The sequence below is a fragment of the Desmodus rotundus genome, chromosome 4, assembly GCF_022682495.2.
Source record: "Desmodus rotundus isolate HL8 chromosome 4, HLdesRot8A.1, whole genome shotgun sequence".
NCBI classification, from domain to species: domain Eukaryota; kingdom Metazoa; phylum Chordata; class Mammalia; order Chiroptera; family Phyllostomidae; genus Desmodus; species Desmodus rotundus.
The window spans coordinates 141,934,824-141,957,924 of NC_071390.1; the positions used below are offsets into that span (position 1 = coordinate 141,934,824).

General features: G+C 36.4%; 1 protein-coding gene across 16 annotated transcripts in view; it reads left to right on the forward strand.

Moving 5' to 3' along the window:
- MLLT10 (MLLT10 histone lysine methyltransferase DOT1L cofactor) overlaps positions 1–23,101 on the forward strand; it is a 258,378-nt gene that overhangs the window by 153,477 nt on the left and 81,800 nt on the right. The window lies entirely within an intron of this gene.

A 23,101-nucleotide genomic window follows, 5' to 3' on the forward strand; every position in this document is an offset into this window, starting at 1 on the left:
AAGTTTTAATTAAAGATAACCAGTGGGAAACATCACTGAGGTTAGAATTTGGGCTGTGATGTAGGCTTCATCCATCTGATTTTTTAAATTTTGGCTTACTGAGCTCTTAAGAATAGATTGCTAATTGAACCTTTTTGTAACTCGATTTCATGATTTGTAAAGTGAGGGAAATAATTATTGGAATTGAATGAAATTGTATGTGTAAAGCAATTAGAACTATGTCTGGTTCATAGTAACTATTACTTCATAAATATTGAATATTATCAAGATTATTATCACATGGTTAATATGAAGAATAAATGGAGACAGGGACAGGTGGCTGGGACAGAGTAAGCAAGGGTGGGGGGCAGGGAGTGCAGTAGGATATGAGGCCAGATGAGGGGCAAAACATGCAAGCCAGTGAAGGACTTTGTTTTTTATTTTAGTTTGAGTGAAAAGTGAGCCATTAGAGGTTCTGAATCTAGATATAACATTGTCTGACTGATGTTTTTTAAGTACCTCTGGCTGCTTAGTTATAGATTAAGTAGACTATAAAATAGAGACTCAATGATAGCAGGGAAGCCATTAGGAGGTTTTTGAAACAATCTAGAGAGAGATAACAGGTAATGTGGAGGGTGGAAACAGGTGATTAGACTGAATGAATACATTATAATGGTTTTAAATTTATGTAGAAGTATGAATTTGAAAGCTAAAGCTGCCTTTTTCCTTTCTGATGTTTTACTATTTTTGTCTTTATTTATTGTTGTTCAATTACAGTGGTCCCACCTTTTTCCCCATTGCTCTCCCTTCCCCCCTCACCCCCCATTCCCACAGTCAATCCTGCACTATTGTCTGTGCCCTCTGTTTGTGTTCCTTGGCTTGCCCCTGCGCTATGTTTTTATGCCTAGCAAAGTCTTTCCTTTCTTAAAGTTAAAGACTTTAAATTTTTTTCTAAATATATTTTATTGATTATGCTATTACAGGTGTCCCATTTTTCTTTCCCCTTTATTCCCCTCAGTCCTGCACTCCCCTCCTACCAGCATTCCTTCCCCCTGAATTTATGTCCATGGATCATGCATGTAAGTTCTTCGGTGTCTCCATTTCCTATACCATTCTTAACCTCCCCTTGTCTGTTTTGCACCTACCATTTATGCTTCTTATTCTCTGTACCTGTTCCCCTATTCTTCCCCCTCCCCCTCCCTTCTGATAACCCTCCATGTGATCTCCATTTCTGTCATTCTGTTCCTGTTCTAGTTGTTTGCGTAGTTTCTTTCTTTCTTTCTTTTTTTTTAGGTTTAGTTGTTGATAGTTGTGAGTTTGTTGTCATTTTACTCTTCATAGTTTTGGTCCTCTTTTTTCTTAGAGAAGTCCCTTTAATATTTTCTATAATAAGGGCTGGGTGATGATGAACTCCTTTAGCTTTACCTTGTCTGGGAAGCACTTTCTCTGCCCTTCCATTCTAAATGATACCTCTGCTGAATATAGTAATGTTGGATGTAGGTCCTTGCCTTTCATGACTGGGAATACTTCTTTCCAGCCCCTTCTTGCTTGTAAGGTTTCTTTTGAAAAATTAGCTGATAGTCTTATGGGCACTCCTTTGTAGGTAACTGTCTCCTTTTCTCTTGCTGCTTTGAAGGTTCTTTCCTTATCTTTAATTTTGGGTAATGGAGTTGTGTTGTGTCTTGGTGTGTGCTTCCTTGGGTCCAACTTCTTTGGGACTCTCTGAGCTTCCTGGACTTCCTGGAAGTCTATTTCCTTTGCCAGATTGGGGAAGGTCTCCTGTATTATTTTTTCAAATAAATTTTCAATTTCTTGCTCTTCCTCTTCTCCTTCTGGCACCCCTATGATTCGGATGTTGAAACGATTAAAGTTGTTCCATAGGTTTCTGAAGCCCCTCCTCATATTTTTGAAATCTCGTTTCTTCATTCTGTTCCAGCTGAATGTTTATTTCTTCCTTCAGGTCCAAAGCATCAATTTAAGGCCCAGTTCCCTTCCCTTCACTGCTGCTTCCCTGTATATTTTTGTTTATTTCATCTTGCATAGCCTTCACTTTTTCATCTATTTCACGACCATACTCAACCATTTCTGTGAGCATCCAGATTACCAGTATTTTGAACTCTGCATCTGATAGGTTGGCTATCTCCTCATTGCTTAGTTCTATTTTTGGAACTTTGATCTCTTCTTTCATTTGAGCCATATTTCTTTGTCTCAGCACGCCTGTTACATTGTAAGGGTTGGGCCTTAGGTATTCACTAGGGTGGGGCAACCCAAGGTGCTGTGTTTTTGTGCTATATGTGAGGGAGGGGTCTGACAGGGAACAATACCACTTGTTCAGCTCTCCACCGGCTTTCAGTCACTTCCCCCACCACCCACAAGCAAATTGGGCCCTTCTAGTGCTGTTTCCCAGGTGGGTGGGTATATGAACATTCTAGGACCTTGTAGGTCTCTTCTATGAGCCTGGGAGTTTCTCTTGCCACCGCAACCTCTATAGATTTTTTCAGCCAGAGGCTTCGGCACTTTTCTTTTCCTGTGCTGGAACCTGGCTTGCACAGTCTGTCTCACTTCCCAGTTGTTCCTCCTGGTTTATCCACATGCAGATGTGGGACCAGTAGCTGCTACCTTGCCACACATCCTCTCCACCCTGGCTGCCTGTCTACGCCCTCCTACCAGTCTGGATGAATGTTTTTTCTTTAACTCCTTGGTTTTGGGCCTTCCATTTAGTTTGATTTTGTGGAAGTTCTGGTTGTTTTTTATTTTTAAATTTGTTGTTGTCCTCCTTTTGATTGTGCAAGAAGGCAAAATGTATCTAACTTTACCTCAATCTTGGCTGGAAGTCATAAAAATTTTTTTCCACCTTCTTAGATTACTTCAATTTTTAAGTAACTCTTTAAAATAATCCATGTAGGTTTTGTTTAATTTTGCATAAGATACTTTTCCGAAATTACTAACCAGTTTTTATAGTACCATTATTAAGTAATTTCAGTCTTTCCCTGTGGATTTGGAATCCCTTTTTTATCATGTACTAAATATTTGTATTAAATTGAATCTTATCCTGGAATTTCCTTTTGTTCTGTTGATCTATAAAAATCAGCCAATGTCTTTAGTGAATGTCATTTGACTGCTTTGATTCATATTTTACAGACTAATAATATGAATATAATTTATTCACAGTCTGTTTCCCTGAACATTTGCAATCCTCACCTCAGGATACATTTCACAGGACCAGAGTTCAGTATTTTTCCATGATGAATTCCATGTATGTACATTCTCACACATGTATGTGTGCATATTTTGCCTTTTACTCTCTCGTGTTTTCCAAGTTTCAGAATCTGATCACCTCTCATTAGCTGATTTAAAAAGGGGTAATGCCGTTAATCAGGTTAGCCCAGGTAGATTGAAGACAAATAATCTGGGGAGACCTTGAGTGGTTGGAAAGGGGTAGGTGTTTGGATGGTGGAAGACCTGAGTTATAGATAGATACCTTTTAGGAGAACACTGTCATTTTGGTTCACCATACTCTTTGATCTTTTGTTGTGGAGACAGGGAAAGGTCAGGGAATGTAAGGCTGAGTGTTACTATGAGCTGTGGGGCTTCTGTTATGAACCCCATGGTTCATATTAGTAGAGCACATTTAAATTGCAAATCACAGGGAACTTGAAGTTACTACTGTAATTTTTAAATAACTGTAATACATAACCAGTTTTGATTTTGCATTTTTGAACCTTCCATTTGCCATTTTTCATACCTTAATACAAAACTCCATTTTATTCTTTAACTTAAAGTTCATTATACCTGTATTAAAATTTTCGGTTGCACTTTTCCTGGGACTAATTTCTAACCTCTTCTGATTCTAAGTCTTTTTAAAACTGGAAATTAGCAACAGATGTCTTGAGGACTTGTGTTAGTTAATGTGGTCACTGTAACCTTTTAAATGCTACCACTTTAATTTCACAGTGTAGTATTTTCACACTGATCTTTTGATAACCATGGTAGTGGACCACTGGTGATACATAGACATGTAAAATGCTAGGAACAGAGTAGGATTTCATATTAATCATTAACACTGGTACCAGAATGACCAGAAATATATGTGTCTTTTCTAGAAAACATGGTTTGATGTTTCTCTCCTGGGGAAGGGGGATAGGTTTTATATAAAAGAGGATTAGATGGAACAGATGGGATTAGATATCTACAGAGACTTGATACTCTGATAATTTAAAGGATTAAGTTGTTGACTATGATAATCCTTTAATATGATAAAAGAAGAAAAGACAGCAGAAAAGGAGGCTCACCTTGTGATAGTAGAAGGTGCAGTTGCTTCCTTGATTTCCTCAGTCTTTTTCATCACTTCAAATCTATTTCCTTTTTATAATAGTAGTACAAGGGGATATTGCCAAAGCAAGATAAGGAAAGTCTTAGCTCTTGACCTTTTTTAAAAAAAATTTTTTAAAAAAATTTTCAATTATACTTGACACTCAATCTTATATTAGTTTCAGGTGCACAGCATAGTAGTTACATATTTAACTAAGGAAGTGATCCCTCTGATAACTTAGCTCTAGACTGTGAACAGATTTGTTTGATGTCAATGATATGTTTCTGAAAAAAAATTCCTAGACATGTGCCACATAGGCTGTATTTTTAAATTTGTCTTAAAATTGAACCTGATACCTTATGAGACGTCATTTTACTTAACACATTACTTTTTATCATTACTAGAAGGCTTAGTAGTTTTTCTGACCTTGATTGTAAATAGCTCACAGTCATTAGTCTTAAAAATTTTGGGAGTGGTTTAACTTTAAAAGTACATTATTTCTTTTTTAAATATTTTATTGTTTACAGTTTTCCCTATTTTTCCTCTTATTCCTCCTTCCACCTGGGCCCCAATCCCTCAGGCAGTCCCCACACTGTTCTCCATGTCCATGGATCATGCATGTATGTTCTTTGCCTAACCCCTTCACGTTCTTTCAGTTAGTTCTCACCTCCTTTCCCCTCCCCTCTTATAGCTGCCTCTGATAATGTTTTGTTCGATAGTTTATTTTGTTCGTTAGATTCCACATATAAGTGAGATCATACGGTATTTACATTTCACTGACGCTTATTTCACTTAGCATAACAGTCTCCAGGTCCATCCATGCTGTTGCAAAAGGTAAGTGTTTCTTCTTTTTTACAGCTGAGTTGTGTTCCATTGTGTAAATGTACCACAGTTTTTTTTGTCCACTCATCTACTGATGGGCACTTAGGCTGTTTGCCAATCTTGGCCATTGTAAATAATGCTGCTGTGAACATAAGGATGTATTTATTCTTTTGAATTGGTGTTTCAGGATTCTTAGGATATTTTCCCAGATGTGGAATCACTGGGTCAAAAGGCAGTGCCATTTTTAATTTTTTGAGGAAATTCCATGCTGTTTTCCACAGAGGCTGTACCAGTCTGCATTACCAGCAACAGTGTACCAAGGTTACCTTTTTTTCATATCCTCACCAGTGCTTGTTGTTTGTGGGTTTATTAACAATGGTAGACATTAAGGCGGGTGTTAGGTGATACAGTGGTTTTAATTTGCATCTCTCTGATGGCCACTGATGTTGAACATTTTTTCATATGTCTATGGGCCATGTGTATGTCCTCTCTGAAGAAATGTCTGCTGAGGTCCTTTACCCATTTTTTAATTGGGTTTGTCTTCCTGGTGTTGAGTTGTATAAGTTACTCAAATATTTTGGAAATTAAACCCTTATCCCATAAGTCATTGGCAAATATGTTCCCATACAGTGGATTCCCTTTTCATTTTGATGATGGTTTCTTTAGCTGTGCAGAAGCTTTTTAGTTTGATATAGTCCCCTTTGTTTTTTTTTTTTTCCTTTGTTTCCCTGGGCCTAGGAGATATATAGGCAAAAGTATTGCTATGTGAGATGTCTGAAATTTTACTGCCTATGTTTTTCTTTAGGATTTTTATGCTATTGTGACTTACGTTTAAAACTTTCATCCATTTTGAGTTTATTCTGGTGTATGGTGTAAGCTGGTACTCTAGTTTCTGGGTTTTTTTTTTTTTTAAAAACATGTACCAGTCCAGTTTTCCTAGCAGCATTTGTTGAAGAGACTGTCTTTACTCCATTGTATACTCTTACCTCCTGTATCAAATATTAATTGACCATAAAGGTGTGGGTTTATTTCTGGGCTCTCTATTCTCTTTCATTGATCTAAATGTCTGCTTTTATACCAGTACCAGGCTGTTTTGATTATGGGGCCTTATAGTATAGTTTGATACTAGGTATTGTGATCCTTTCAACTTTGTTCTTTTTTCTCAAGATTCAGGGTCTTTTTGGTTCCATATAAACTTTTGGAATATTTGTTCTAGATTTGTGAAGTATGCCATTGGATTTTAACAGGAATTACATTAAACTTACAGGTTGCTTTGAATAGTATGGATGTTAATTCTTCCAATCCCTGAACACATTATATGCTCCCACTTATTTGTAACTTCTTCTGTTTCTTTCTTAATTGTCCTATAATTTTTGGAGTATAGGTCTTTTACTCCTTGGTTAAATTTAATCCTAAGTATCTTATTTTTTGTTGTTGTTGTTGCATTAGTAAATGGGGTTATTTTCTTAGTTTCTCTTTCTGGTAATTGATTATTGCTGTGTAAAAATGCCACTAACTTCTGAGTATTGGTTTTGTGTCCTACTACTTTACCAAATTCATTTAGTAGGTCTGGTAGTTTTTTGGTGGAGTCTGTAGGGTTTTTAATGTACAATATCATGTTGTCTGTGAATAACGACAGTTTTACTTTCTCCGTTCCAATTTGTTTGACTTCTATTTCTTTTTGTCTGATGGCTGTGGCTAGGACTTGCAGTAGTATGCTGAATAAGAATGGTGAAAGAGGGTTTCACTGTCTTGTTCTTAAAGGAATAACTTTTAGTTTTTGCCCATTGAGGATGATGTTGGCTGTAGGTTTTTCATATATGGTCTTTATTATGTTAAGGTATGTTCTCTCTATTCCCACTTTGCTGGGAGTTTTTATCATAAATTGGTGCTGGGTTTTATCTAATGCTTATTCTGCATCTGTTGATATGACCATGTGATTTTTATCCTTCATTTTGTTTATGTGATGTATCACATTTATTGACTTGGGAATGGTGTACTAACCTTGCATCCCTGGGATAAACCCCATTTGATCGTGGCATGTGATCTTTTTTAATGTATTGCTGGATCTGGTTTGCTAATATTTTGTTGAGGGTTTTAGCATCTATATTTATCAGGGATATTGGCCTATAATATTCATTCTTTGTTTTATCTGTACCTGGGTTTGGAATTAAGATAATACCGGCCTTGTGAGAGAACTTGGGAGTTATTCTTCCTCTTGAATTTTTTGGAATAGTTTGAAAAGGGGAGATGTTAGTTCTTTGAGTGATTGGGAAAATTCACCTGTGAAGCCATCTAGTCCAGGACATTTATTTGCTTGGAGTTTTTTGATTACTGCCTCAATTTTACTAGTTGTTATTCAGTCTATTCAGTTTTCTGCTTCTCCCTGATTTGATTTCAGAAGATTGTATGCATCTAGAAATTTATCCATTTTGCCCAGGTTGTCCATTTATTTGGCATATAGTTCATACTGTTTTCTTACAATCCTTTGTAGTTCTGTAATGTTGTTGTTACTTCTCTTTCATTTCTGATTTTATTTATTTGGGTCCTTTTTTTGTTGTTTTTGAGTCATGTTAAAAAGTCATCAATTTTGTTTATCTTTTCAAAAAACCAGCTTCTGGCTTCATTGATCTTTTGGATTATTATTATTTTTTTTGTCTCTATCATGTTTTTTCTGCTCTGAACTTTATTATTTTCTTCCTTCTCTCTCTGGGCTTTGTTTATTGTTATTTTTCAGTTCTTTTAGGTGTAGGGTTAAATTTTATATTTGAGATTTTTCTTGCTTATGAGGTAAACCTATAATGGTATGAACTTCCCTCTCAGTAGTGCTTTTGCTATGTCTTTAGGTTTTGGGTTGTTGTGTATTCATTTTCATTTTCCAGATAATTTTTGATTTCTTTTTTGATATAATTGATAACACATGAACTGCAAAAGAACCAAGAATAAGAAAAAAGAGAAATGTAATAGTAAAAGAAAAAAAACATGAGAATACCAAAGGAAAGAAAAATGATTACGAGAGGAGAGAAGGAAAAGAAACAGTAAGAATAAGGAATAGAAAGACCAAAATTGCAAAGGAAGAACAAAGAAATAGAAAGAATAAAATATATGAAAAGGAAAAATGAAAAATATAGAGTAAGAAAAGGAAAGAGTAAAATAAGAGGTATATGAAAGAAAAAAATGGAGATAAAAAGGAAAAATAGAAGAAAAAATAACAAAAATAATGAAAAAGAAGCAAGTTGAATTCATCTTAGCAGACTTTAGTGGCTGCTTGCTGGGTTTTTCCTTTGATACTGCTCCAGTGTTGTCTGAAGCTGTATAAACCAGTGTCATATGCTGTCCACATCTGGTCTTTGGCAGCCTGTTTAAAGCTCCAAGGGATACACATTTTGTTGCTACTTGTGCCAGGCTTAGCTACACACTGGAGGGACCAAGCTGTGCTGCAAGGCCGGCCCAGGGATACATCAGTAAATATCTCAAGGCACCCCAGGATCTGCCTCTGCCTGCTGGCTTGTTGTCAGTCTTAGTTGCTGAACCAACTGTTTCTTAAAGGGGTTCTGGCAGAATTGGGAGAATGAGATCTCTGGATCTTTTGTGGCGGGGATGTGCCATTCAGACATCAGGAAAGATGTTGGGTATCCCAAAGTTAAGATTTTGATCTGAATGATTCCGCTGTTCTCCTGTAGATGTGCTAGTATTTTTTTCAAAGGTTTTTTTTCTTTTTGTGCCAAAGATTTGATGGATCTCCTTCTGTCTTTATTTTTAAGGAGAGGGTGAATGAGGATCTAATTCTCAGTATATCTCTTAAATTAGCTGTTAAATTTTATACTGTTTCTCTAAGACTTTTTAGTCATAAAAGAAACTTTTTCTGTAAAATATGTTAATTGATTTTTTAAAAGATTGTATTTATTTCTAGAGAGAAGGTAAGGGAGGGAGAGGGGAGGGAAACTTTTGATGTATGGAGAGAAAAACATCAATCAGTTCTGTCTTTTCATGCCCCTAACTGGGTCCTGGTTTGCAACCTAGCCTCGTTCGCTGACTGGGAATCGAACTGACAACCTTTCAGTTTGCAGGAGGACACCTAACCCATGAAGCCACATCACTCAGGGCTTAACTGGTTTTTTTTAATGTTTAATTTTAAAATTTGCATATGTTTCTTTAAAGGTTAACTTTTAAGGAAATCTTTAGGACTTTTAAGTTATAATGAAATCCAGGTGTAGATTAATTTACTGTTTTTACTCTCTTTGTTCTTTCCCTATAGTATTCATAAACACAACACATCTGAATGCTAACTCAAGGAATTTTTTAGTAAAATTAATATTTAAGGGAATATACACACACAGTAATCTTAAGACAGTAAAGGCATTTGGAAATTGATTGTACCTGAAACTAATACAAAATCATGTAGAATGCAAACTAATTAAAAACAAAATTAAAAAAAAGTTGTTGATGAAAATAATTAAAAGTAAAAATAAACAATAGTGTATCGTACCATATAAATTTGACTTTCTGTTAAGCTTTCTTGAGGTACAGTTGATGTATAATAAACTACACATATTTAAAGTAAAAAATTGTATACGAATTTGTGAAACCACCACGGTCAGTAGGGAGAGCTTATTTGTGACGCAGTGTACCCCCTTCTCCTTGTCTTCCTACTCCTACATATGCCCTGACCACTATTGTTCTGCTTTCTGTCACTGTAAATTAGTTTAAGTTTTCTAAAATGTTAGAAGTGGAAACATTGAAACACATAAACTTTATCAGTTCTTTCACTCAGCTTAATTATTTGAGATTCATCCATGTTGTGTGTATCAATTTTTCATTCCTTTGTATTGGTGACCACTGTTTTATTGTATGAACATACCATAATTTGTTATTAATTTGACAAGTGATGGATATTCAGGTTGTTTTCATTTTGAGGGTATTACAAATAAAGCAGCTAGAGCATAATAGAAATATTTGTATGGACATAGGCTTTTACTAACAAATGGAATACAGCTGGGTCACAAGGTAGGTGTATCCTTAACTTTTGACAATGTCAAACTGTTTCCAAAGTGGTTGTACCACTTAACAATTCTACCAGCTGTATACAAGAATTTCTGTTCCTTTATATTCTCAGTAACATTTTGTATGATCAATTGTTATTATTTTAGTCTGGTGAGTATGTAGTTGGTTTCTCATTGTGGTTCTAATTTGCATTTTTATTAATGACTAAATTATGTTGAAATCTTTACATTTGTGTATTTGCTATTTATTTATTTATTTTTTGTTGAAGTATCTATTCTGATCTGTCACTAGTTCCTTTTTATTGGCTTGTTTGTTTTCTTACTACTGAGTTTTGTGAGACTTGGTGCAAGTCCTTTATCCAGATACATTATTTGGAGATATTTTTTACCACTCAGTGACTTGAGCAGATATTCTTAATTATGTTCACTATATAATTTTTAAAATGATTTTTCTAGAAGTTTTATATTTTTGTTTTACATTTTGCTCTATGATCCATTTTGAGTTAATTTTTGCATATGATGTGAGTTCTACATCAAAGTCTACTTACTTGAGTAGAAATGTCCAGTTTTTCCAGAGCCATGTGTGGAACAGACTGTTCTTTCTCTACAGAATTGCCTTTACCTTTATTTGTTGAAAACTAGTTGACCCTGTTTGTATTGGCTTATTTCTGGACTCAGTTTTGGTCCATTGATCTGTTTGTCTGTTCTTACATTAATACCACACTATTTAGATTACTGAGCTTTGGAATAACCCTTTATATCAGGTAGTATCCATCTTCAGCTTTGTTTTCCTCTTTCTTAGTTGTTTTGGCTCTCCTAGGTTCTTTGCCTTTTTATGTGAATTTTAGACCCATTGTCAAATTGTGGAAATAAGACTGTGAATATTTTGATTTGAACTTCATTCAATATACAGATCATTTTGGAGAAGAGTTGATCTTAATTATATTTAGTCTTCTGATCCATGAACACGGTTTATCTCTTGACCTAAATTTTTACTTCAGCAGTGAGTATTCAGGTTTCGTATAGCCCTTTTCAGCTTATTTCCAAATATTTGATGTTTTTTGATGCTGCAATATCCTTTTTAAGTATCATATTCTGATTATTCTTTGCTAATATATATATAGCAGTACATTTTTTTTAAACTTTGTTTATGGATCTGGTACCCTGTAACCTTGCTGAACATTTGTTGTTATTTCTAGTAGCCTATTAATTCCATTGGATTTTCTTCATAGATGATCATGCTAATTATGAATAAGGCAGTTTTACTTCATCCCTTTCAATCTGGGTGGCTTTTGTTTCCAATTATACCTGTTAGAACCTTTAGTGCAGTGCTGCTGGAAGTGGTGAGAGTGAGCATCTTTGCTTTGTTCTTGATCTTTGGGGGAATGTATTTAATTTTTTAACATGACATGTGATGTTGAGGAAGTTTCCTTCTAGTCCTGAGAGTTTTTATTAGCCATGGATATTAGATTTTTGTCAGATAATTTTTCTACATATTTTATATATTGGTATGATTTTTTCTTTTTTAATCTGTTGCTATGATGAAGTATGACGTCTATCTGGAAAAAGTCCAGCCATTGTTAATATAACGAGAACAGTTTGTGCAATATCAATGTAACCAAGGAGAGAGGACTGGAATGTGCATGTGTGAACACTGATAACTTCACTGTACTAACTAGTCAGTGGAGGTGGTAGATGCCATTGAGTGAGTATGTGTACTGTGTGGCTGTTGCATTCAAAATGAGCCAGTAGAGCAACAAATCTGCATCAAATTTTGTGCTCAGCTTGAACATTCCTCTGCAGAAACTATTCAGGTGATTCAGAATGCTTTTGGAGACGATTCAGTGAGTGCAGTGCAAACGAAAGTGTGGCACACATGCTTCAAAGATGGTTGAGAATATGTTGAAAGTGATCTACATTCTGGAAGGCCTGCAACAAGCAAAACACCTGAGAATATTGAACGTATACTGCAAAGATCAGAGAACTGTGTGAGGTCCTAAGATGCCTACTTTGAAGGGGACTGAGGTGTCATTGTCCTATGCACAAAGTTTCTTGCATCTTCTTCAATAAATGTTTCTGTTTTTCATATCACATGGCTGGATACCTCTGGACAGCCATGTGATATGGCTGGTTTTGGTTGATTTTTCCAGTTGTTAAACCAAACTTGTATTCCTGGGATAACTCCTACTTGGTCTTAATGTACTACCATTTTTATATATTGTTGAATTCAACTTTTTGATTTTGTAAAGGAATTTTTGCATCTGTATTTATAAGGAATATTAGTTTGTAGTTTTCTTAGAATGTCTTTGTTTGGTTTTGGTGTCAAAAGTAATGCTGACTTTATAGAATGAATTGTAAGTATTCACTCTTACTAACTTCCCTGGAAGAGTTTGTCTAAATTTAGTATTATTTTTGTTTGATAGAATTCACTTCTAAAGCCATCTGGGCCTAGAATTTTCCTTATGGGAAGGTTTTTTAACTATAATTCCATTTCTTTAACAGATATGTTACTATTCAGGTTATCTATTATTTGAGTGAGCTATTCTCTTTTTTCCTAATCAGGCTGTCTATAGGTTTACAAATTTTATCAATCTTCTATTAACTTTTCATTTTATTGATTTTCTCTGTTTTTTAAAAAATTTATTATTTTATTTTTTCAATTTTTAAATTATTTTTCTCTATTTTTATATTTTATATTTTAGTAATTTCTGCTTTGGTTTCATTTATTTCCTTTCTATTGCTTACTTTCGGCTTCTTTCACTCTTTCTAATTTCTTAAGGTACAAGATGATGAAATTTATCATTAATAAAGTGAAACTAGTAAAGTGAGCAGTTTTAGATTAATAGCTAAATTGAGTGGAAAGTATAGAGATGTCTTGTATCCACCGTCTTCACACACTACAGCTTCCCCTACTATCAATATCCCACACAACTCACCCAAAGTCCATAGTTGACATTAGCGTTTACTCTTGCTTATTGTATATTCCATTCGAAGGGTTCTGCAAATGTGTAATGACATGTATCCGCCATTGCAGTATTCTGCTGAATAGTTTCACTACCCTAAAATTTATGCCTATTCATTCTTCCTTTTTTTAAACCCTGACAGCCACTTTTTTTTTATTGTCTCCATAGTTTTGCCTTTTCCAAAATGTCATACAGTTGAAATCATACAGTATGCAGTTTTAGTTTCACAGCAAAATTGAAAGTAAGGTCCTGAGATTTCTCTTATTAACACCTATTCCAGCACACAGTTCCTCTATTCTCAACATCCTCACCAGAGTGGTAAACTTGTTACAGTCAATGAACTTATATTGATATGTCATTATTATCCAAAGTCTGTAATTCACATTACTGTTCACTCTTGGTGTTTTTATCTTCCATTGGTTTGGACAAATACATGACTTGTATCTACCACAGTAGTATCATACACAATAGTTTCACTGGCCTAAGAGTCCTCTGGCAAGTCCAGCTATTCATCCTTCCCCGCTTCCAGTCCCTTTCAACCACTGATCTTTTTATGGTCTCCATACTTTTAGCTTTTTCCCAAATGTCATATAGTTGGAATCAGTATGTAGCATTTTTTAGATCAGCTTTTTTTCACTTAGTAATATGCATTTAAGATTCCTCCAAGTTTTTTCAAGGCCTGATAGCTGATTTTTTCCTAGGACTGAATGATATTCTATTTTCTAGATATACCACCGTTTATTTTTTCATTCACATTACATTTTTGTTGCTTCCAAGTTTTGGAAATTATGAATATAGATACTGTAATAAACATCCCTGTGCAGGTTTTTGTGAGGATATAATTTTTTAACTTTTTTGGGTGAATACCACGGAGTATGATTGCTGGATCATATGTTATGTTTAATTTTGTAAGAAATTGGTAAACTGTCTTCCAAAATGGCTGAATCATTTCGCATTCCCACCAGCAGTAGATGAGAGTTCTGTTTTCTCTGCTCTTCACCAGCATTAGGTGTTAATCAGTGTTCTGGATATTGGCCATTTCATAGGTATGTACTAGTATCTATCTCGTTGTTAAAATTTGCATTTCTCGGCTGAAATAGAATGTGGACCATTTTTTCTTATGCTTATTAGCCATCTGTATATCTTTGGTGACGTGTTTGTTAAGGTTTTTGGCCCTTTTAAAAATCTGGTCTGTCTTACCATTGACTTGTAAGAGTTTTTAATATATTTTTACTGAGTCTGTTTAATTAATTGGATTTGTTTTTTGCAAATATTTTCTACCAGTCTTTGGCTTTTTTTCTTTTGTGTTTTTTCTTTTGTTGTTGTTAACTTGATAGCATCTTTCTCAGAACAGAAGTTTTTAATTTAATGAAGTCTAGCTTACCAGTTCTTTCTTTTATGGATTATGTCTTTGGTTTTGTATTTAAAAAGTCATCGCCAAACCCAAGGTTCTCGTATTTTCTCCTTTGTTATTATTTAGGAGTTTTATAATTTTGTGTTTTACATTTAGGTCTGTGATCCATTTTGACTTAATTTTTGTGAAGGGTGTAAATTCTATGCCATGTTTTTGCATGTGGACATCCAGTTCTGGCACCATTTGTTGAAAAGCCTATCTTTGCTATTCTATTTGCTTTTGTACCTTTGTCAAAGATCACTGACTATATTTATGTAGGTGTACTTCTGGGCTTTCTGCTCTGTTTCATCAGTTTGTTTTTCTATTCTTTTGTCAATACTCACAGTCTTACTTATTGTAGCTTTATAGTAAGTCTGAAATCAAGTAATGTCCGTACTCCAAATTACTCTTGTCCTTCATATTGTGTTGGTTATTCTGGGCCTTTTGTCTCTTCTTATATACTTTGCAATCAGTTTGTCAATACCCACAAAATAATTTGCTGAAATTTTGATTGAGATTGTATTGAATCTGTAGATCAAATTGGGAGGAACCAACATCTTGATGATATTGTCTTCCTATTTATGAAGCTGGAATATCTCTCCATTTATTTAGTTCTTTTTTAATTTTTCATCAAAGTTTTGTTGTTTTCCTCAGATAGACCTTATTCATATATTGTTAGATTTAAACCTAAGTAATTTTACAGGGTGCTCTTGTACATGGTATTGTGTTTTTTAATCTCAGATATCTGCAACCTTGCTATAAACACTTTTTTGTTCCTGGAGTTTTTTTCTTAATGATTTTTTTGGATTTTCTGCACAGACGATCATGTCATCTGTGAAAAAAGTTTAATTTCTTCCTTCCTGAACAGTCTATATTTCATTTCTTTGTTTTATTACATAAGCTAGGACTTCCAATATGATGTTGAAAAGGAGTGGTGAGAGAGAGGAGACATCCTTGCCTTGTTCTTGATATTAGTGGAGGAATGCTTCTCATTATTTTGCATTATGTATGATGTTAGCTGTAAGTTTTTTACACACACAGTCAGCCTTCTGAACCCATGGGTTCTGCATCTGCAGATGCAAACAACTGTAGAATAAAAAAATGTGAAAAAATAAGGAAACTTTGTTACTGATGTGTACAATTCATTAGGCCTATGATGGTTGAGTCTGTAACTGAACATGGCAGTGACTTTACTCTTTTATTATTCCTTAAACAATACTGTGTAACAATTGTTTACATAGCACGTACATTATATTAGGTACTATAAGTAACCTAGAGATGAATTAAAATATTTGGGTGGATGTGCATAGATTATATACAAATACTGTGGTGTTTTATATGAAACTTGAGCATCAGTGGATTTTGATATCCTCAGGGGGTCCTGGAACCAATCTCTTGTGGATACAGGGGATGAGTGTGTTCTCTATCAAGTTGAGAAAGTTCCTCCTCCTCTTTTACTGAGAGTTTTTGTTGTGAATGGGCGAGGACTTTGTTGAATTTTTTTTTCTGCACCTATTGATATGATGTGTGATTTTTCTTCTTTACTCTGTTGATGTGGTGGATTACATTAATTGATTTGTGAATGTTGACTCAGCCTTTCCTTCCTGGGATACATCTCACTTGGTTGTGGTATATAATTCTTTCTGTATTGTTGGATTCAATTCACTAATATTTTGTAGAGGATTTTTGCATCTGTTTCATGATAGATATTGTTCTCTAGTGTTTTTACTAGTTGCAAGTAGTCTATTCAAATGTTCTGATTCTTCCTGATTCACTTTGGAAGATCATATGTTTCTAGGAATTTATTCATTTTATCCAGATTGTTCTATTTGTTGACATAGAGTTGTTCCTAATATTTTCTTATAATCGTTCGTATTTCGTGCCAGTTTTTACTTCTCTGTCATTTCTGATTTAATTTATTTGGGTTCTCTTTCTTTTCTTTCTTGATGAGTGTGGTTAAAGATTTGTCAATCTTGTTTATCTTTGCAAAGAACCAGCTCTTGGTTTCATTGATCTTTTCTATTGTTTTTTTTTTAGACTCTTTTATTTACTTCTGCTATGATATTTATTATTTCCTTATTTCTACTCACTCTTGGCTTTGTTGTTCTTTTTCAAGTTTGTTTAAATGTTAAATTCGATTGTTTATTTGAATTTTTATTTTTGTTTCTTGAGGTAGTCCTATAATGCTATTAATTTCCCTCTCAGGAGTGCTTTCAATGTGTCGCATGGATTTGGAGTTGTTATGTTCTCATTTTCTTTTGTTTCAAAGTATCTTGATTTTTTTCCTTGATCTCAATTATTAACCCATTCATTGTTTAGTAACATTTTATGTAGCCTCCATGTCTTTGTGTGCTTCTTAGTTTTTCTCTTGTGATTAATTTCTAGTTTCATACCCTTGTGGTCAGAGAAGATGCTTTATATGATTTTAATCTTTTTTTTCTTTAACATATTTATTGATTATGCTATTACAGTTGTCCCATTTCCCCCCTTCACTCCACTCCATCCTGCCCACCCACTTCCTCCCACATTCCCCCCCTATAGTTCATGTCCATGGGTCATACTTATAAGTTCTTTGGCTTCTACATTTCCTATACTATTTTTACCCTCCCTCTGTCTATTTTCTACCTACCATATATGCTACTTATTCTCTGTAACTTTCCCCCCCTCTCACCCTCCCCTGTTGATAACCCTCCATGTGATCTCCATTTCTGTGGTTCTGTTCCTGTTCTAGTTGTTTGCTTAGTTTGCTTTCATTATTGTTTTAGGTGTGGTTGTTGATAACTGTGAGTTTGCTGTCATTTTTACTGTTCATATTTTTTATCTTCTTTTTCTTAGATAAATCCCTTTAACATTTCATATAATAAGGGCTTGTTGATGATGAGCTCCTTTAACTTTACCTTATCTGAGAAGCACTTTATCTTCCCTTCCATTCTAAATGATAGCTTTGTTGGATACAGTAATCTTGGATGTAGGTCCTTGTCTTTCATGACTTGGAATACTTCTTTCCAGCCCCTTCTTGCCTGTAAGGTCTCTTTGGAGAAATCAGCTGACAGTCTTATGGGAACTCCTTGGTAGGTAACTGTGTCCTTATTCCTTGCTGCTTCTAAGATTCTCTCCTTCTCTTTAATCTTAGGTAATGTAATTATGATGTGCCTTGGTGTGTTCCTCCTTGGGTCCAGCTTCTTTGGTAGTCTCTGAGCTTCCTGGACTTCCTGAAAGTCTTATTTCCTTTGCCAGATTGGGGAAGTTCTCCTTCATTACTTCCTCAAATAAGTTTTCAATTTTTTGTTCTTCCTCTTCTCCTTCTGGCACCTCTATAATTTGGATGTTGGAACGTTTCAAGATGTCCTGGAGGTTCCTAAGCCTCTCCTCATTTTTCTGAATTCTTTTTTCTTCATTCTTTTCTGGTTGGATGTTTCTTTTTTCTTTCTGGTCTGCACCATTGATTTGTGTCCCAGTTTCCTTCACATCACTATTGGTTCCCTGTACATTTTCCTTTGTTTCTCTTAGCATAGCCTTCATTTTTTCATCTAGTTTGTGACCAAATTCAACCAGTTCTGTGAGCGTCCTGATTACCAGTGTTTTGAACTGTGTATCTGATAGGTTGGCTATCTGTTTGCTGCTTAGTTGAATTATTTCTGGGGCTTTGATCTGTTCTTTCATTTGGGCTTTTTTTTTTTTTTTTTTTTTTTTTGGTCTCAGCACGCCTGTTAGTTAAAGGGGCGGAGCCTTAAGTGTTCACCGCTGGTAGTTGTGCTGTGACGCTGTATGTGGGGGAGGGGCCGAGAGGGAGCAAAGACTCTTGTTCCACTCTTTGCCGGATTTCAGTCACTCCCTCTGCTACCCACAATCAAATTGGGCCCCTCTAGTGCTGGTTCCCAAGTGGGTGGGCTTGTGCACGCTCTAGGCCCCTGTGGGTCTCTCCAATGACCTCTCCTGTGAGGCTGGGAGTTTCTCCTGCTGCCACCTCAACCCCCAGGGGTGTTTTCAATCAGAGGTTTGAGGCTTTATTTCCCTGCGGTGGAGCCCTGGGTTAAGCCAGTGTGCTTTGCTCCCCCTGCCGTTCCTCCCAGTTTATCTACGCACGAATGTGGGGCCGCAGGGTCTGCTAGCGGTTGCACTGCCTGCCCCATTCGTCCCACAGTCCAGCAGTCTCTGGGTCCAGCCGTGTTGCCACGAGTCCCCTCCGCCCTGGCTGCCCATCTCCGCCCCTCCTGCCAGTCTGGACGAATGTTTCTTCTTTATCTCCTTGGTTGTGGGACTTCCGTGCAGTTCGATTTTTTTGTCAGTTCTGGTTGTTTTTTGTTTTTAAATTGTTGTCCTACTTTTGGTTGTGCGAGGAGGCGCAGTGTGTCTACCTACGCCTCCATCTTGGTTTTCCCCTCCTATATGATTTTAATCTTAAATTTGAGATTTGTCTTAACATGTGCTCTATCCTAGAAAATGCTCCATGTGTACTTGAAAAGAATGTATATTCTGCTTCTTTGGAATGAAATGCTATGAAGATATCAATTAAATCCATCTGATCTAGTGTGTCCTTTAAGAGTGCTGTCTCCTTGTTGATCTTCCGCTCAGGACATCTGTCCATTGGCATGTTAAAATTCCTTACTATGATTGTATTACTGTTGATCTGTTTTTTTATTTCCATCAAGATTTGCTTTATATATTTAGGTGCTCCTATGTTTGTTGGGTGTGGTAATGTTTACAAAGGTTATATCTTCTTGTTGGATCGTTCCCTTTATCATCATGTAGTGTCCTTCTTTGTCTCTTACATAGCCTTTGTTTTAAGTCTCTTGTTAGATGTAAATATTGCTACCCCAGCTTTTTTCCATTACCATTTACATGAATATCTTTTTTTTTTATTTCTTTACTTTTAGTCTGTGTGTATCTTTTGTTCTGAGGTGGTTCTCTTGTGGACAATTCAGCTACTCTGTATCTTTTGCCTGGAGCATTTAAGCCATTTACTTTCAAAGTGATTATTGATAGGTACACATTTATTGCCACTTTATTCTTTTAACTGTATTCTTCAGGTTCTTCTTCATAAAGAATACCATTTAACATTTTTTGTAATCATGGTTTGGTGGTAACGAACTCATTTAGCTTTTTCTTGTTTGGGAAGCTCTTTATTTCTCCTTCACTTTTAAAAAATAGCTTTGCTGGGTAAAGTAATCTTGGTTGTGTGTCTTTGCGTTTCATTACTTTGAATATATTTTGCTAATCCCTTCTGGCCTGCAAAGTTTCTGTTGAGAAATCATCTGACAGTCTTATCGGAGCTCCCTTGAAGGTAGGTAACTATTTTTTTCTTGCACCTTTGCCATTTTAATTATGCTGTGTCTTGGTGTGGGCATTTTTGGATCCATCTTGTTTGGGACTCTGTGCCTTCTAGACTTACGTTTCTTTTTCCTTCACTAGGTTAGGGAAGTATTTAGACACTCTTTGTTCAAATAACTGCTTGATCCTTTGTTCTATTTTTCTGGTATTCTTCTGATTCGGGAGTTGTTATTCTTCATGTTCTTTCAAAGAGTTTCCTTAAGCTTCTCATTTTAAAAATTCTTTTGTCCTTTTTCCCCCTTCTACTTTGTATTCCAAATGGCAGTTTCGATCCTTCACTTCATCTAATCTGCCATTTATTATGTCTAGTGTATTCTTCATTTCAGATATTGTAGTCTTCATTTCTGACTGGCCCTTATTTATGGTTATAAGGATGCTCAACAACTTGACAAAGAACACAGTAGAATGCACTAGACATAATGAATGGTAGGTTGGGTGAAGTGAAAGATCAAATCTGCCATTACTTGGAACTCTTATATTCAATAAATTGCTTTCCTCCATTTCATGTAGCTTTTTGTTTGTTTGTTTTTGGAGATTTTTCCTGTTTTTTCATTTGGGGCCTGTTATTTTATCTTCCTTTTGACTACCTCTTTCTGTTTGTTTGTGTGCATTAGATAGATTTGCTCTGATTCCCAGTCTTCATGGGTGACCTTATGTGTCCTGTGGGGTCATGTGGTACAGTCTTCTTGTTCACCTGAACTGAGTGCTCCAGGATTGTTCCTTATGTGGGTTATGTGGTTCCTCTTGTTTTAATTGCATTGACCTGTTTGTGTGGGATCAACCCTCAGGCTGGCTGACACTGAGGCTCAACTCCAGCCATGGAGTGCGAGCTCCTGTGCAGGTGCTGGCACACGAAGCAGAATTCATCTCAGCAGGATCTGGTGCCTGCTGAGGTCTCCCTTTGGATGTGCTGTTTTTGAAACTAATTGAAGCAACATCCTGCTGTGATGTTGTCTGAACCTGTTCTCTTCGTATGTTTGTTCTGGGCCTCTTGCAAGGAACTGTGGTTCAGTCTAAAGCAAGATGCTGCCTGTGACTGGCCTTTGGCCACTTGTTTGTAGCTACAAATGATTCACAGTTTGTTGCTGTGTGTACTGGGCCTGGCTGCACACCAAACCTGGAATTTACTAGCACCAGGCCCAGGGCAAGTCAGAAAAAGTCCCAAGGCAATCCAAGATTTGTTTCCACCTGCCAGCTGCCTATTGGGCTCAGTCACTGAAAGGGCCTCTGGATGTACTCCTCAGCAGGGTGTAAGCTCCACATGATGGAGGTCAGAGGGAGTCTAGAGTTTGGGGCTATTGCTTTCCCCCAGGCAGATGTGCACAGAGGGGAGTGCTCCACCCGGGAAACGTGGCATCTGTGGTATGGGAGAATGACTCAGCACAGGGGTCCTGGTGGCTCTTTCTTCAGCTCTCTTCCCAGAGCCACAGATTCCATATTTGACTCATATGACTCTAATCCACTTTGCCCTCCTTCCACTGGAGCCCAGGGTGAGTGGCTGTGAAAGAAATTTTGTGTGTTGGCCCTTTAAGAGGTTGCCTGTGTCTCTGGCAGACTTCATCTCTGTCTGGAGACAGAAGCCTCACTGCTTTTCACAGCCAAATGTTATGTTGGGGCCTCTTCCTGGCTCTAGTGCTCTTGGCTGGGGAGCCCAGCTTGGGGATTGGACCCCACACTTTTCAGGGGAAGCCTTTGCAGCTGAGATAAGTCTTAAGAATCTCAGACTCCATCTGTGGGAACAGAAGCAGCCCTTTTTGCATCTCTGCCCTTCCTAACAGTTTCCACTGGGCTTCTGTATATCCTTGGTTATGAGACTTCCCTTCAGCTAGTCTTCAGGTGGTTGTTCAGTATGATTGTTCTATAATTTAGATGTAATTCCTGTTTGGTTCTAGGAGGAGGTGAGTATAGCTTCCACTACTCTGCTACCATCTTGGATCCACCCTTCCTTTCTTTTTCTGCTGGTATTCTCATTATACGTTTGTTACACCATTTGTACTTTCCCATGACTCTTGGATATAGTATTATGTCTTTCACTCTTCTTTCTCTGTGCTTTTAATTTTGGAAGTTTTTATTTTTATATCCTCAAGCTCTGAGATTCTTTCCAGAGAAAGAATTATGTTTTGGCAACTCCAGCAGCCATTCCCAATCTACTAACAGGCACATCAAAGAATTCTTTATATCTGTTACAGTGTTTTTGATCTTACGTATTTCTTTTTTATTCTTTCTTAGATTTCCTCATTGCTGCTTATGGTACTTATTTGTTGTTGCATGCTGTCTGTTTTTACATTAAAATCCTTCTGCTATTAGCCCTGGCTGGTGTGGCTCAGTGGATTTAGTGCTGGTGTGTGAACCAAAAGGTTGCTGCCTTAATTCCCAGTCAGGGCACATGCCTGGTCCCCATTAGGGGGCGCGTGAGAGGCAACCACACATTGATGTTTCTCTCCCGCTCTTTTTCCCTCGCTTCCTCTTACTCTAAAAATAAATGAAATTTTTTTTAAAAAAGGCATTTTAAAAAATAAAATATTTAGCCTATTAATCATAGTTTTAAAAATTCCTGTTCTGGTAACCTCAGAAATTTTGCCACAGAATCTGTCTTTCTGGTTTTTATGCTCGTTCATTGTCTTCACATTGTATTTTCTCTTAGTATGCTTCATAATTTTTTAAAATATGTTTTATTGATTATGCTATTACAGTTGTCTCATACTTTTCTCCCCATTATTCCCCTCTACCTGGCACCTCCCTCCCACCAGTATTCCCCACTTAGTTCATGTCCATGGGTCATACATATAAGTTCTTCAGCTTCTCCATTTCCTATACTGTTCTTAACCTTCCCCTGTCTATTTTCTACCTACTATTCATGCTTCTTATTCCCTGTACTTTTCCCCCCATTCTTCCCCCGCCCCTTCCCCGCTGATAAACCTCCATGTGATCTCCAATTTGTGATTCTGTTCCTGTTCTGGTTGTTTGCTTAGTTTGTTTTTTCTTTCTTTTTTTTTTTTTTAGGTTCAGTTGTTGATAGTTGTGAGTTTGTTGTCATTTTACTGTTCATAGTTTTGGTCATCTTTTTTTCTTAGAGAAGTCCCTTTAACATTTCATATAATAAGGGCTGGGTGATGATGAACTCCTTTAGCTTTACCTTGTCTGGGAAGCACTTTATCTGCTCTTCCATTCTAAATGATACCTCTGCTGAATACAGTAATCTTGGATGTAGGTCCTTGCCTTTTGTGACTTCAAATACTTCTTTCTAGCCCCTTCTTGCCTGCCTGCAAGGTTTCTTTTGAGAAATCAGCTGATAGTC